We start from the raw sequence: 10718 nt of genomic DNA, 5'->3' as shown, positions 1-10718 counted from the left end.
AAAAAAATGCTGAAGAAAATAGCATGCTAAAAACCAGCTTAGGTCAAATGGATAAAATAGTTCAAAAAGTTATGGAGGAGAAGAATGCTTTAAAAAGCAAAATTGGCCAGATGGAAAAAGAGATAAGAAAACTCTCTGAGGGAGATTGATGAATTTACCAGAAATCAGGAATCAATACTTCAAAACCAAAAAAATGAAAAATTAGAAGAAAATGTGAAATATCTCATTGAAAAAACAACTGATATGGAAAACAGACTTAGGAAAGATAATTTAAAAATTATTGGAATACCTGAAAGTCATCATCAGGAAAAGAGCCTTGACATCATTTTCAAAGAATTACTACAGGAAAATTGCCCTGATATTCTAGAAGCAGAGGGCAAAATAGAAATGGAGAGAATCCACCAATCCCCCCCCAGAAAGAGATCCCAAAAAATCAACCCCTAGGAATATTATAGCCAAGTTCCAGAACTCCCAAGTCAAAGAAAATATTACAAGTAGCCAGAAGGACACAGTTCAAATATCATGGAGCTGCAGTCAGGATCACACAGGACTTAGCAGCAACTGCATTGGAAGCTCGTAGGGCTTGGAATATAATATACCGGAAGGCAAAAGAGCTTAGAATGCAGCCAAAAATGAACTACCCAGCAAGGCTGAATGTCCTCTTCCAGGGAAAAAGATGGACTTTCAATGAACCAGAGGAATTTCAAAGGTTCCTTTTGGAATGGCCAGAGCTGAACAGAAGTTTTGATCTTCAGATATAGGACTAAGGTGAAGCATGGAGATTGGAGAAGGGGAAAATATGAGGGACTTAATGATCATGAACTTCATGTATTCCTGTATAGAAAAATGACACTGATAATACTCATATGAACCTTCTCAGCTAATAGAGCAGGTAGAGGGAGCTTTTATAGTTGAAGCACAGGAGAAAGCTGAATCTGAAGATAAAATATGGTGTAAAAATGGAGTCAATAGAAAAAAAGGGAAATGTAATGGGAAAAAGAAAAAGGAGAGGGGGAATAGGCCAAGATATTTCATATAATAAGATTTTTCTTTATTACAATGAGCTATTGCAATGATATGGAAGGGGGGAAGGCAAGGGAGAATGAGGGAACCTTTGCTGTCATCAGAGGAGGCTAGGAGAGGAAACAGCAAATATACTCAATGGGGTATAGACATCTGGAGTAAGAAGGAGAGAAGGGGGACAGGGGGAAGAGGGGGGATGTGAATAAAGGAGGAGAGGATGGACCATGGGGGGGGGAGTGGTCAGATATAACACATTTTCTTTTTCACTTCTTGCAAGGGGTTGGGATTGGATGGCCTATTCAGGATCATAGGGCCAGGTGGATGCTAGGCCTAAGGGGTGGTATGGGGGCTCAGGGCCTCTTGGCCCCAGGACCAGGGATCTGTCTGCTGCGTCACTCAGCAACCCTGCAGCAGAGTTAGAGTGAAAGGAGAGAGAAAATAGAGTACATGGTAGTGGAGAAATAAGAAAGGAGGGCGTTGCCATCAGCAATGGCAATGTTGGAAAAATATGGAAGTAACTTTTGTGATGGACTTATCATAAAGAATGAGATCCACCCATGACAGAGTTGTTGGTGTTGGAACAAAGACTGAAGCACATTTTTTCTTATTATTATTTGGGGGAGGGTGCAGGGCAAATGGGGCTGGATGGCCTGCCTGGGGCCGCATAGCAGGGTGGTCTTTGGGTGTCTGGGGCCGGATTTGGACCCAGGTGCTCCTGGCTCAAGGGCCAATGCTCTGTCTGCCACCCAGCCACCCCTACTATTATTACTATTTTATTTTATTTTGGGTCTTTTTTTCCTTCTTTTTGGTTTTTGCAGGGCAGTGGGGATTGGGGTGGCTTGCATGTCACATGGCTGGGTGATTGTTGGGTCTACGAGGCTGGATCTGGGCTCGGGTGCTCATGGCTCCAGGGCTGGTGCTTCGTCCATTGTGCCACCTGGCTATACCTACAATTATTACTATTATTTTTTCTTAATTTTAATTTTTTTCTCTCTCCCTTTTTACTTTATCACTCAAGCAAGTCTATATTTATGGGGGAGGGGGTATTTCATTTACTCTTAAGAATATTTTATTAATGTAAAAAAAATTTGTACAAAATGAGATTAAAAAAATAAAAAATAAAATAAAGTGATGATAAAAAAAAAAAGATTGAGGTGAGGAGACAGGGTGTTCCAAGAGGACAAGGTGAGGGTACAGGGTGTTCTAAGTGGCCAAAGTGACCATGTTGTATACTCTGAGAGTAAGCTCCTAGAGGACAGGAACTGATAAATTGTTCTCCTGATTTTCTGAGCACCTTGCACTGAGTCTGGTATTTAAATGCTCTGAATAACACCTCAGTTTCCCAACCTGTAGATGCTAGGTATTTCCCTAAGTTGAAAATTTTTCTTTCTGAAATTCTACCCCTGTGCCTAAAACAACTGACTCAACCACTCCCAGAATCTTCTTTCCTTAAATCAGATCCTAAGGGCTCAGGTAATTAATTCACAATATTAATGACTTATATATAACACCTCCATGGTACTTATAAATTAAATTAAATTAAAATAAATTCAAAATCTTTTCAGACACCTTTTAAAATTGCATTTTATTTGAAATATTTATCAAGCATTGACTTTTTTCTGCCTTCTATCCCACCCCAATTCCCACTGAAAAAAAGGAAAGAAAAAGAAAATTCTTGTAACAAATACACTTAGTCAAGTAAAACATATTCCCCTATTGGCCCTGTTCAAAAAGTTTTGTCTTATTTTTCAGATGCATCCATTCTGTCGAGTGGTGAGAGGGCAGGCTTCCTTCCTGGTCCTCTAGAATCATCTTGATCTTGGATCTTGGAAAAAACTGACTGAGTTTGATCTTAATAAAGAAAAAAACAGAAATTACATTAATATACTAATATAGGTATTTATATTACTATATTAAATTACTATATTAAAATTAAAATACTAATATAAGTATTTATTAAATCCTCCAGGTTTACAAATTGTTCCAGTTAAGAAAACTGGACTCAAACTAAGAATCTTCTTGAGCATATTTATAGGAGTTAGACAAAGGATCATAGAATGATTAGGAGAAGCCAAGGAAGTCACAGCACATCCTAGAGTTCTCTTCCCTGTTTTCACTGAAAGGCTCAAGTCTGGCCAGGACAATGACCCACCAGTGCTACCCAATGGTCCTGCTCTGGGGGGCACCCTGCCTCTCCAAGCACCAAATAACCTGTACTATGGGGGTCATCATCCTATGGACAACTGCTCCTGGATGGCCTGTCCACTTCAACACTGCTACCCCCTTGTGTTGTGTGTCAGATCATTCCCTGCCTTCCCAGGACTGGGTTTCAATGCCCCTTTCCTGTCCTTTCCTCTTGGAGCTTCCTGGATTTCCAAGGAGATAAGGCTGGCAAGAGAGACACAGTTGGAGTTCTGTCCCCTGAGATTCTTGGAAAGCAAATTCACGGAGTGGTGCATGCATGGGCAGGGAGAAGTCAGCCTGGATGCCCACCTGTCTCTCCCTCCCCTCAGTCCTATTTTTACTGAAAAAAATGGGAAGTGTTGGCTTCTGAGCCAACTGCATTCTGAGAGATGGAGTTCAATAGATGCATGCTCTCTTCTCTAGATACTGGAGTTGAAATAGCAGCGAGAAAGGGGTAGGGATGAGGAAATTTGGAGGATGTCCACAAGAAATAAAATAGATGTTCTGTACCCATCTCAACTCCTGAGGAGAGCTTGGACCTCAGAGGTTTGAAGGTGGTCCTAGAGAGGGGCCTTGCCTTGCAGGATAGCCTTCTCCCAGTTCCCTGTTGTCTTAAGAAGTGTGATGCTTTTCTTACCACCCAAATACCCTGGAGGCGCTGGTTATTAGGGTATGTTCCAAATTTCTAGGGTTTGGACCCAGCTGTCAAATGACTTTGTTTCTCCTTGCCTGGCCCACGTGTTAAGGCTGAGCCAATTTCATGTTCCATTTTCATATTTTCCTACTTATTAAGGGTCCTATCAGAGGGGCAAGTATGCCTTATCTAGTCAAATCTCCAAGGATCCCATCAAGGAGACAAGAATGCTCTTATCTTAATTACCAACCACAGACTTCCTTAACACATGAGATTCTCCACTCCAGAGGTCTCTGCAATCCAATCAAAATAGAGGATTTACGATTGTTATCAGAAAAATAATCAGGCACACACACAAACACACACACACACTTCGATGTGAATTGTTGTCTTCAAAGTTGCTCCTTTTGATCATAGTTCAGATTGTTCTTCTGGATCCACTCATTTCCCTCTGTATCAGTTCAAAAAATTTCCCCAGATTTCTTTGAAACTGTTCAATTATTCTTTACAGCACAATAGAATTCATGACATTTATGTGACATGAATTCTTCAGTCATTCTCCAATGGATGGGCATCCCCTTAGTTTCCATTCTTTACCGCCAAAAAAGGAGCTGCTCGAAATGATTTTTTTTTTGTACTGATGGAACCCTTTCCTTCTTTCATTTCCTTAGGATAAATAGATTGTAGTGTGCTAGTAAACAGTGAGTCATCAGTTTTCTGGGGAAAAAATGAACTTGTGACTCACTTTTAGTTTTTTTTTCCCGACACTTTCTTAAGTGCAGACAAGCAACAACCCAATAAATCAAGCCTTGTTGTGTAGCATTTGCTGGTTTCTGATGTGAAAATTCTTACACTGAATGTGGATAATCATACATCAGTATGAGCTGACTCTCTGGGATAGGCCTGGCAGGGGTATTGTTGGGTCAGGGGGTATGTACACTAGTTCATTGATTTCTTTTCCTCTCTGGCTGACCAGACCTGCAGGGTAAAAGTTCTCTTTACCCATAGCATGGACACCTTGAATTGAGTCAGCTAGAAGGAAGGACGACCCTGCTACCTTTAGGCCCATGGTCCTGAGAGTCTGGAGTGTGGTTTTGGTCTGTTTCATTTGTCCTTTTTAGTTCTAGGTCCAGGCAGAAGAGTCTCTGGACTCCAAGAGCTAAAGCCAAGGCTACCTTGGAGGGAAAATTCTAGGTCGGCTGTCAGCAATCCAAGCCAAGCCCAAAGTAGAGGGAGTGTTGGTGCATGATCTTCTGTTTGCAGATGATGGTCCACTCAATGCTGCTTCTATGGATTGATTCTCATTTTGGCTTAACAATGAACACCAAGAAAATCCAGAACACTAGAAAATCCAGAAAGCCCTGAGAAGCAGGGCTCTAGGGGAGCCCAAGGGGATTAGAACTTGGTGGGACCACACTAGGTAGACACTGAAGTAATCTGTGGACTTATTTCTCCTCCCCTACCCAGGGACTGAGGAGTGTTATTAGGAGGACAGTCATTAGAAGGAAATATTTCTTTGTTCTAACTCTATCTTTGAAATAAATTTTCCTTTGTAAAAGCTACTTGACTGGTAAGTGGTTAAATGAAACTGGGGTGCATGGAACCCCTAAAATTGGGGTATGCAACTATAGGGGGCTTGAACCTATGGCAGAGAGACTGGACACTCCCCAAGCCTTTTAATGGTATTAGTTGGTTGGCTGGTTCATTGGTTGGTTCTTGTCCTTTGTTATGTAAGAGGACCAAAATAACATCACTATGTTAGAGACAAGGTACAGCATGTCTAATTATGACTGATCAGAGTTTGGAATATTCTACCACAGACTGGGTACAAAGAGTCCATGTGAAAACCTGGGGTGGTGAGTTCTCTAAACTTGGGAATCTCATGTTTCCTATGAGCAGGATTTCTAAGAAGACAGCTTTTAATTCCATCAAAAATACAAGTTCAGCTTAGAGAGATGCAAGACTCTTGGCTCTGTAAGAAGGAAGACAATGTTCAGTTTTATATAGATAGTAACAAATTACAGAGTTCTAATGATGCCCTGAAGGCTGTTTATAGTCCAAAGACCTATGGTGCATCTCAGTTACTCAATGTTGATTAGTAAAAAGGACATGATCTTAGAAAAATAATCTGAGCAATTCCATAGTACTTTTAACATCATTCCATCAACCATTTATCTCAAGTTGAAGTCAATTCCACACTAGCTGAAATTCCAGCTGAAATAGAGGGTTTGAATGTCATTAGGCTCCTTTCATGTGGTAAACCATTTGGTGTTATTTCTACTCCAGCTGAGATCTACAAGGTGTGTGTGTGTGTGTGTGTGTGTGGGGTCTGTTGCTCATCCAAAAACTGACTGAAATTTTCCAGGTTACATGACATGAGGAGGTCATCCCTCAAGAATTCAAAGATACCTTCTTCGTCCATCTCTAGAAAGGCTAAGGGAATAGATTATTCTGTGATGATCACAGAGGTGATTCTATTTTAGTCCTTGCTGGTGAGATTCTTGCCAGAGTCCTTCTCAATAGGCTGATCCTTCATCTGGAAGATGGTCACCTCCCTGAGAGCCAGTGTGACTTCAGAAAGGGTCCAACAGTCAATATGGTGTTTACTGCCATAGAGCAAAACGGAGGTCTGTGTACATTTGTAGATCTGACCAAGGTCTTTGATACCATTAGTCCTGAGGGTTTATGGAAAATTATGTCAATATTTGGTTGCCCAGAGAAGCTCATCAGTATTGTACATTAGTCTTATGATGGCATGCTTGCCTGGGTTCTGGATAGTGATGATGCTCTCATGATTTTCTGGTTACCAATGGAGTGAAACAAGGCTCTGTCCTTGCTCACATTCTTTTTAGGTTGATATTTTCATGTTACCAAATTCCTTCACTGAGGATGAACATGGCCTCATGGTCAGCTACTACACTGATGGCAAATTCTTCAACTTGAAAAGGCTCCAAGCCAAGAACAACGTAGAGGGAGTGTTGGTGCATGATCTTCTGTTTGCAGATGATGGTCCACTCAATGCTGTCTCTGAAATTGAGATGCAGCAAATGATGGATTGATTCTCATTTTGGCTGCCAATGAACACCAAGAAAACCCAGAAGCGCCATCAGTCAGCAGCATACCAATTCATATGTGGAACTATCAGTTACAGCAATTGGAGAAGTTTATATTCTGTGGACATGTTCACTTACCTTGGTAGTGTCCTTTCTAAGAAGGTTCACATTGACAATGAGGTTGGCACTTGCATTGCCAGAGCTAGTTCAGTATTTGGGAGGCTCCAAAAGAAAGTATGGCAGAGAAGAGGTATTGGACTGACCACCAAACTGAAGGTCTACAGAGCCATTGTGTTGACCTCATTGCTATTTGCCTTTGAAACCTGGACAGTCTACCAGTCACATAGACTGTCCATGTCAGGAAACTGAATTGTTTCCAGTTAAATTGTCTTAGGAAGATCCTGAAGATCACCTGGCAGGAGAATACACCAGACTCTGATATCCTTTCTCAAGCTAAACTGCCTAGAATTCCACCATTACTATAGAGAGGGAAACTACAATGGGTTGGTTGCATCTTTCAAAGGCCAAACATGCTGACCAAAAAGACTATTTTATGGTGAACTCACATAGAGCAAATGCTCATGGGGGAGGCAGATAAAATGATATAAGGCCACGCTAATGGTTGAAGTAGATGACCTTAGAAGCAGCAAGTTGGAGTCATAAGGCATAGAATTCTGGGTTTGGAGTCAGGAAACCTGAGTTCAAATTCAACCTCAGATATTTTACTAGCTTGACTTTAGGTATGTCATTTCATCTCTCTCTGCCTCAGTTTACTCAACTATAAAATGAAAATAACAAAAATGCACCTGCTTCCCAGGTTGTGAGGATCAAACGAGTCACTATTGGTCAAGGGCTTAGGACAATGGCCTAGATACAGTCGATGCCCATTAAACACTCTTTCCATCCCCTCTGGGGTCTTGCTCTAGGTCCTCTGAAAAGACCCTTGTTGTTTCCAATGCTGACATCTGTGTTTACACCATCCATTTACTAGGTTTTGAACTTGCTTAGTTGATTTTTTACAAGAGACTCAAAAGAATTTCAAGGTTAGGGGTAAATGAACCCAAGTCCCGAGATATGAGATTCTCCCCTCACAGAGGCTATCAATGTCTAGAGCCTGCAGAAGTGATTTCCCTTAAGGGGTGGGCGGTCACTCAATGGTATGACAGGCTAGACACTGACTTCAAAGTCAGAGGCCTGGATTCAAATCTCAACTCTACTTTTTTCTGACTGTGCTACCTTGGATAAATCACTTCTTCTCTGGGCCTCTTTTCTCACCTCTGAAATGAAAAGGTTGAAGTAGATATTTCCAAGCTTCCTTTTATGAAGGGTTATTGGGGTGGTGGTGGTGGTGTGGATGGTGGTGTTTTAAGGAGACTTAATCTTGTTCATAGGTAGACGAGGAGAAGTGCTTGGAGCTGAAGAGACTTTGAAGACCTGTGAGAAAGAAGGGAAGATCTCAAGGGAGGCAGGAGGGTTTGGGGCTGAGGTTTCAAGTGGGACAGGGAGGCGACAAGTAGATAATAAGATGTCCTGGCTGGGTAGCTGAATGGGATCTATAGGGAGCCAGGAGATAAAGGGGGCTAGTGGGCTTTCCTTCAGCTACTAATCAACTGGGTTAGGTCCTAGGAAGTGGGCAGAGATGCCATCCAATAGCTGTGAATTTCAGATTGAGTGAATTGGCAAATTAATCATTGATGTCTATTCTGAGTTCAACCTTTCTTCTAGATTTTGAAGATGACAGAGCAGGAAGGTTCCAGATTTTACAGACTTCTTGGTTTACCAGTATACATGTCCACTTGCATCAACATACACAAAGAGAACATCCAAATAAGTCTCTGGGAATCCCCGGGATCCCCATCACTGGCAAATCCTTCCCAGTCCTTAGAGACCACATCTCTATCCCTTTCACATTTCTGGCATCTGTCATTAGATCTCTCCTTCACATTTCAGTTTGCTCAATTGATAACAGATAAAGCACACCCCGGAAAGTTTAAGACTGATACCAGATAAAGGTATGCTGCAGAAGGTAGTCTAACCAAGAGATGACGATGTTTATGATGTTTGTCTTTCATTCTCGCCAAGGAAGGTGATGCCATAACAAGCACATCAATTGGTGCTAAGTCAGCAGGCTCACTCTCTCCAGAGCCATCTGATCCAGTGACCAGACATGAATCAGAATGCCTGGAGACAGACTTGAAGGTGAGGTAATCAGGGTTAAGTGACTTGTCCTAGGTCACTCAGCTGGTAAGAGTCAAGTATCTGAGACAGGCTTTGAACTCCCATTCTCCTGAATCCAAGGCCAGTGCTCTGTCCACTGTGCTATCTAGCTGCCTCATTAAAAGAACTAGAATGAAGAAGAAACAGAAACATTAAGGAACAAGCTTCTAGTTAGAAAGAGAACTCATCGGTTTGTCTTCAGGTGAAGCTAGCAGGCTAGTCGGGGAGGTTGATGCCCCAGGTAACCTCTCCTCCTCCTATACCTGTCTTCACTGCTCACCCTCTCATGGCAACTTATGCCATCCTTGCAGCTGCTACAGCTGGCTTTCAACTACCTTTACCCTTTCTTTCCCTTAGCTTCTGCTAACCATAACAATACTCAAATAAACTTTTTTGTCTCTTAAAAGAAAGAAAGAAAGAAGGAAGGAAGGAAGGAAGGAAGGAAGAAAGAAAGAAAGAAAGAAAGAAAGAAAGAAAGAAAGAAAGAAAGATAGCAAAAAATCTCATCAGAGTAGCAATGTCACTCTGTGCTGTTAGGGACAAGGGATAAGAAGATTAAAGTGAAGATGATATTCCAAAGAACAAAGAATATCAGCCAACACCCCAAATAATACTTTTTCCAACAAGGCAGGCCTTTCCGCTGTGGTAGAACCTGTAAAAACTTAAACTCCAGTGCATAGCTTTTAAACATGATCCATGCCACAATGAAGAATCAGAGTAAAATTCTGTAGATGGATTTTAATTATGGGAAAAATAGATTCTGTTCATTCACCTAAAGATGTCAAGGCATTTCATAAATATTCACTCATAACAGTATAATATTAAATAAATTATGAAATAAGCAGAATTATATCCATTTTATATTCAAAAGAAAAATGTAGAAAATAAGTCATACATAATGTTATGAGGAAAATCTTTGATGGTCTCAGAAACAACATGAATGAATCTTGCTTTTAGACATTGTTAAAATATAGCAGATCTATCTTAGTGAGGGGTCCGTGATTTTGTATTTCTTTGATAAGCACATGAATTGAATTTGAGTGAGGGGGTGTTGTACTAAGTCCCCAGGCTCACTTTCTCCTGCAGAACCATCTGAGTCCAGCGGCCAGACATGAACCAGGATAACTGGAGATGGTCCAGAAAATGAGGCAATCGGGGTTAAGTGACTTGCCCAAGGTCACATAGATGGTCAGTGTCAATTGTCTGAGGCTGGATTCAAACTCCCATCTCTCTGACTTCAAGGCCAGTGTTCCATCCCCTGTGCCACCTAGCTCCCATTAACTAAGAGATAAAACTGACTTGGCCAAGGCCACTCAAGTCAGTCTGCATCAGCGTCAGGTCTTAACACTAAATGAAGAATCCACATTCTGAAACAATACAAATCAACAGTTTATTCAATTCAGTAAACATTAGTTAAGAATTTTCTAGCTGTCAGTCCTCATATGGTGTTTGGGAATGGTATAAGGAGTTTAAAAAAAAGTAGTTTACATTCTGCTGAGATGAAATTCAGTAAGGGCTTCTTGTAAGTGGTGACACTGGCATATGGGAAGAGGGAATTGGTGATACTACCTTTATACCCTAAGGGTAAAAAGACTGACTCTTCAGTG

Source organism: Macrotis lagotis, chromosome 5 (assembly GCF_037893015.1).
Source record: "Macrotis lagotis isolate mMagLag1 chromosome 5, bilby.v1.9.chrom.fasta, whole genome shotgun sequence".
Taxonomy (NCBI): Eukaryota; Metazoa; Chordata; class Mammalia; order Peramelemorphia; family Peramelidae; genus Macrotis; species Macrotis lagotis.
Note: the sequence above shows the minus strand (reverse complement) of the source record.